A 5,959-nucleotide genomic window follows, 5' to 3' on the forward strand; every position below is an offset into this window, starting at 1 on the left:
ACTGACAAACGCCCTGACTGGATCCCCCCGGAGCACTCCAGCCACCACCTCGGCTGGGAACCGTCCCGCCGTCCCGCCGCGGTCCGACTGTCCCGCTGCCATCCCAGCGCCGGGGTCACAGCGAAGCCCCCTGCGATTTTGGGGGGGTGGAGCCAGGAGGGTGACGCTGCCTGCGCCGGCCCCCCCCGGCTCAGCCCCCCCGGCTCACCCCGGCAGGGCTGGGGGGCAGTGACGGCCCCCGGGCAGGGCTGAGCGCCCCGATCGCCGGGAGCCGTGGTGGGTCTCCGGCAGCTCCGGCGGCGGCTGTGGGTCTGCCCCGGCTGTCCCCAGGATTGCAGCTGACTCTGATTTTCCGAGTGCTTCTTAACTCACCTCCCTCCGAGCTGCGGGAGCGGAGCGGAGCGGAGCCGAGCTGTGCCAAGCTGTGCCAAGCCAAGACGAGCTCACTGAGCTGTTCCGGGCTCCCACGCCGCTGTCCGCACCCCTTGTCCCACGCTGTGCTCCCCAAAACCCACCCTGGGGGCTGTGCCTGAAGGGAAATGCAGGACAGGAGGGCGACACTTCGCTCGCCGGGTACCCGAGGTGTCCTGTAGGTGCAGGTCCCTATCCCGGGAGCCGCATGTGCTCATCCCATCGTGCCAACCCTGTGCCAGGAGCCGTACCCTGGAACAGCCTGATGACCTCCCAGCCAGGGCTCCAGAGCCACTGGCCACCAGTGASAGCCCCAGTGGCAGCGCATCCACCYCTGGCATCACCGAGTGCAAACCAACACCTGGTGCCCCTCTCGTCCCCCCACAGGGGGCACAGAGGAGCTTTRTGGGCACACGGGACCCCCCTGAGCACCCTGGGGGAGATGATCACCCACCTGCTSATCCCATACACCAACGAGCTGCAGGGTTCCTTCCCACCCGGGATTCTCTGGGTCTGCGTTACCTGTGAGGGATGAACGAGCCGGGGGGCGCTGAGCACCAGCAAACTCATTGCACYGGAGTGGACCATCCATGGGGCCACAGTAGATGTGTCCAGCAGCGTCCTGGGGTGTCCGACCAGGCTCAGGGACCATACATTGGGGTTTCTCTTGTCTCTAGCCCTTGAATTTCTCMCTCCTGTTGCCCTTGTCTCCCCCAGCCCCCCTGAACTTCTCTCCCCACTGCTCCCATCGGGCACTGCTGCGTTTCATTCCTGAAGGGTTAATGATCAGACAACAAAGGAGCCATTTCAGACCCCTTTGGCTTCACTGTAGGAAACCAGGAGTAATAACTGAGGAAACCAGGAGTAATAATGGTTGGGATCACTTTAGGTTTTTTTTCTAATTATGAAATAAATTGAAAAATTACACATAAAATGCAYAAATTGCAGCATCTGGCTCAGCCGAAATTTCCATAAACAACCAAACCTGCAGCATGGCATCACCATCAGGGGTTTCCAAGAGCTGGGGGGCCCATGTGGACCTGGGGATGCTGCTGYCATCCCAGCACAGAAAAATAGGGATATGGGAATGGCACTGGGGATGTCTGAGTGTCTCCAAACCCTGTCTGGAGCCAGCTGYGTTGGTGTGAATGGCCTTGACCTGGGAGAGACGGGAGTGCCACAGGGCAAAAAGTGCCACAAGTCCTGTTGGGTGCCAGCCCAGCTGCCCTGGAGCCRACAGGGAATTTCCTTGTCCAGTCCTGGAAGGCAAACACTGGGCAACGGCCAGGGAAGCACCTCATTCCTGGTCACGCTCTCTGGCTGCTGGCATGAGTGAGCGGATGTGAGCAYAAGCCTTGCCAGGTTGACCCGTCACATGAGGACACATTAATTAGACAGCTCTCATTGGTGCTGGATCCTCAGGGCAGCACAGGGCAATTGCTCAGCCCATCTCCAGCTGTTTGGTATCATGAGGGATTTGCCAAGGGCAGCAGAGCTGCTGTCCCCATGCCCCTGCCGCTGTGTGCCAGGCATCCCTGAGAGAGCAGAGAAATCCACACGTTCCCCTTAATTTGTCTGTTTATGACAAATCYAAACGGCATTGAGGTGGTGTCTGCTGTTTAACTGGGCACCTGGCAGCCCTCTATTGTGCTGGGAGGGGTTTGGGGAGCTGCAGGGAGGGGGGGAAGCCCAGCTGATGGTGCCAGGGCAGCACCCGCGGTGACTCAGGAGTGATGCCGAGGGGGAAGTGAGGCAGAGCCGCGGGTGACGCTGGCAGCTCCCGGCTCCTCACGCAGCCCCGCTCCACGCCAGCACAGAGGGAATGAAATGTTCCTCCTCCGTCTTCCAAAGCAGAAGGGAGAAAGTGTCCAGAAAGATAATTTGGAAAGTTTGTTTGACACTTGAGCACACTTTCATCTTCGGAAAAATCTTGGTGACCTTCCAAGGCTGCACCGCCTGCTTCCCGGCACGGCCRGCGCCCCAGGGCACACGCCCGTGGCACCATCCCAGTGGCTGCTTTTGGGATGCTCTGGGCTCTGGAGGGGACAGTGCGGTCCCGCTGGGCCCWCAGGTCTGCAGGGATGCAGTCGCAGAGGTGGTGGCACAGGAATGCAGGCGCAGGGATGCAGGTGCAGGGATGCTCCTGACAAAGGTGGTAAAGTGAAAATGAAATGTCTGCAGCTGGCTAGAAGCAGCAAGAAACTGGAAGGGGCAAGGGGGTGAAGGGACCCTCTGGATGAGGGCAGGGCTTTCTCCACAGGTGCAATGAGCTCCCAGMAGCCACGAGGGCTGGGAGGGATCTTCTCCAGTGCATCCCAGGCAATGAATGTGGGTTTGATCAGGGGAGGGTTTGAGCGGATGGTAGTGGATAAGGAAGAAAAATACTTGGCATTCCTCTCCCATCATAACAAGCCCAGATGCTTGGACGGTGGCAGCCYGCTTCCCACAGGAATGGAAAGTCACAGCTTCTCTCGTGCCAGTTCAGCAGAGGCCCTTTCCCTGTTCTTATGAAATGCCAGCTCCACCTCACGCTGCACCGCAGCCCTCACTGGCATCCCGTGACACAGCTCCCTCCGTCACCCAGGCCCTGGCGGTGGCACTGCCCATGACCCCTCTCCAAGASAAGCAGAGCTTGGAGTGGGGCAACCTGCTGGGAAAGGCCAAGTGAGGCTTGTGCTCCTTCCCACATGCCAGCATGTTGGAAATACCTGGACTAGCACAGCCCTGCAAGGGAGGAGTGCTCTGGGGAYGCTGATGCCGTGGGAAGCTCTAATGGGAAGCAGCTCCTGCCTGGTCAGAGCTGGTGGGAGCAGCTCCAGCCTCCTGGCAGCCCAACTCACCACCTCCCATGCCAGCACAGAGCCAGTGAGATCCCTCAGTGCCAGGATGCGATCAGATGTCCCACATGAGAAGGAAAGTTTGAAGGTGGCTGATTTTAGTGCTGACATTACTAAATGCTGCCTGCAGCACACTCAGGACACATTTCTCTCCCCGCCTCCTCCTCCTCCTCTTCCACCTTTTCCTTCTTCTCCTTTTCCTTCTTCCCCTTTTCCTTCTTCTCCTTCTCATACCACACTTCAGCCATTCCTGGCTTTGTGCCATCCACCATTTCTGCTGTTCTCAGGGAATGTGGCACCCCAAGAGGCTTAAGATTTGCCATAAATCAAGTCCTTCATCCCAAAGCRAGCTCTGAAGCTTCGTCTCTCTTCTTGGCTCCTCTGGCTTGCTCCAATCCTGGACGCCAGCGTGGCTGCGCAGCCTTCAAGCGCTCCAGCTGCCAAAACAGGAGCAAAGCCCAACCAGGGAATTGGCATCAAGTGGTGCTGAAGACCGAGGGGCAGCAAGAGTAGGAGAGGGAGCCGGGAGCAAAGGGAAGACAAGCAGTGAGATGGGAGGGAAGGCTTGGTGTCGAAACCGAATTCCTGGTCCATGTCAGCAGAGCAGATTTCCAGTGTTTATTTTATCTCTTTAGTTGAGCCCCTTTGAGGCAGAATATATTAAATGGCCTGACTTTATATAATGGAAATAATTGAAACAATACTCCTGCTTCCAGCCGCAACGTGCCGTGATTTCAGCCAAGAGTGGCCAGCCTMCTCGAGGTGGTGGGGACAGCCGCTGCCGCCGCTGGCGCTTGTTCGCTGGTTATTGTTGACACATGTCAGCGCCGCCTTCCAATTTCCGTACAGCTGTCGGAGCGGGGAGAACACCCGGGGCTGGCGTGGGGTGGGCTCAGTGCCGGCCGGCACCGACGGGCGCTGGGAAGGATGTCATCCCGGCACCAGGATCCTCCGCAGCCACGGAGGTTATGGCTGAGCTGGGATTTCCCAAGGAGAGGTGGTGTTTGGGCAGCACTTTCAGGTAGGTGGGAGATGAGGATGGTGGAATGTGGAGAAYCTTGGGAGGAGGGAGGGTGCGCTTGCTCACTTTGTGAACCGTTGAACCGGGACCTCGGTATTCACTGGAGAAGGTAAAAGAGGAAATGGACATGAAGGTTGGGGGGTTTTGAAGGTTTTGTCCAACWCTGCCTCAGCAGTGGGTGACATTGGGGCAGGGAAATGTCCCCAGCCCCAGGATGCACCAAGTGCCTTCCTTGAAGCCATATCAATCTCCATCCCACACGAGGCACTGAAACTCTGTCACCAAAACTCTGTCACTGAAACTCTGTCACCGCCTCTTGAGTGGAGTTGAATGGATGAAACAGGCAAACACAGTGGAGAAGACTTGCCCATGTTGAGCCAGGCCATAAAACAAATCCCATTTGGTGGCACTGCAGGGTTCCTGGGAAGAGCTGGCAGGAGGTGAGACTAAGAGCAAAAGCAGGCAGGATCTTCGAGGAACTGAGACACAATGCGAAAAGTGCTCCAGAATCTCTTCCTGCCATTGCAGCCATTCCCTCTGGCCATGCACAGTGGGAGCTCAGGTTCCTCCATGGAAAGGCAGGAGATGGGATTTGCAGTGTGGGGTAGGGAGCCTGGGGTTTGGGGCAGCTGCTGGGCTGTAGATTCCTTTGCTGTAGGGAGCTGGAATTTCCCAGATGAGTCGGGTGCTGCTGCTGTGCACACTGTACCCCTCAACCTGGGCACTGCCTGCTCTCCCAGCAAAGCCAAAGCATCGGTGACCGTGGAGCATCCATCTGTGCCAGATGTGACTGTCGGCTGCCTCTGCCTTCCCTGCAATGAAAATCATGTGTGTGTAACTGGAAGGGAGCGAGGCAGTGGTATTTTAGTAGCTGGCCCTCTTCTATTCTCCTAAGAAACATATATGCCAAATTCCAATAGATTTTTTTTTTAATATTTGGACTATTTAAGGAAACTATTGAGAAAGACAGATGGAAGCATAAGTCAGATGGATGTTCCTGGCTCCACGTGAGACAGCACTCAGAAGTCCCTTTCTTTTTCAAATAATTTTAATGTGACTACATGGTTTCCCTCTTGCACATCATCCCCCAGGAGGGTAAATCCTCTGACTCTGGTGGATGACTCTCACCAGCTGGAATTCAACTGAAGACAAAGGTTTTGGGCAGGCTGCTGGTTGGGGATGGGGAAATTCACCCCAGCAGMCGCAGAGSCTGAGGAGGGCTGTGGAAGCAGCCACTGCCATCGTGGCTCTGKTGCTCAYKGCCAGCCCTGCCCATGSCCCACTGCAGCCGCAGCTCCCRGTGCATGTGCTGCCASTGAGGGTATGTGGTGAGAGGCTGAGGTGACTCTGGGCAGTGTAAGGCGAGTAGGGTGCCCATCTGTGTGCCCTCAGGGAAGGAAAACTTGGGATGTGTGGCTGCACCTGCACCTCAGCATGTGCCAGGGCCAAGAGCCTGATGTTGGCATCACTCGACTGGGACTCAGCCACCAAAAGCTGCAATGGTGTCCCTGTCTCAAAGTTTCCTTTTAAGCCATTTTGCTGAAAATCCAACCCCAGTGCCTCAGCTCTGGGAACTGCCCTGGGTCCACTGGTTGCAGCTGAACTTGGACTTTTGCAGCATCCCAACCCTCACAGATCCCTTGTGGGAACGGGATGTGATCATTCCGTGACAAAAGCCAGTGGCTCCTCA

The sequence above is a fragment of the Malurus melanocephalus genome, unplaced genomic scaffold (genome assembly GCF_030028575.1).
Source record: "Malurus melanocephalus ecotype Western Australia unplaced genomic scaffold, MMel_1.1 scaffold_59, whole genome shotgun sequence".
Lineage (NCBI taxonomy): Eukaryota > Metazoa > Chordata > Aves > Passeriformes > Maluridae > Malurus > Malurus melanocephalus.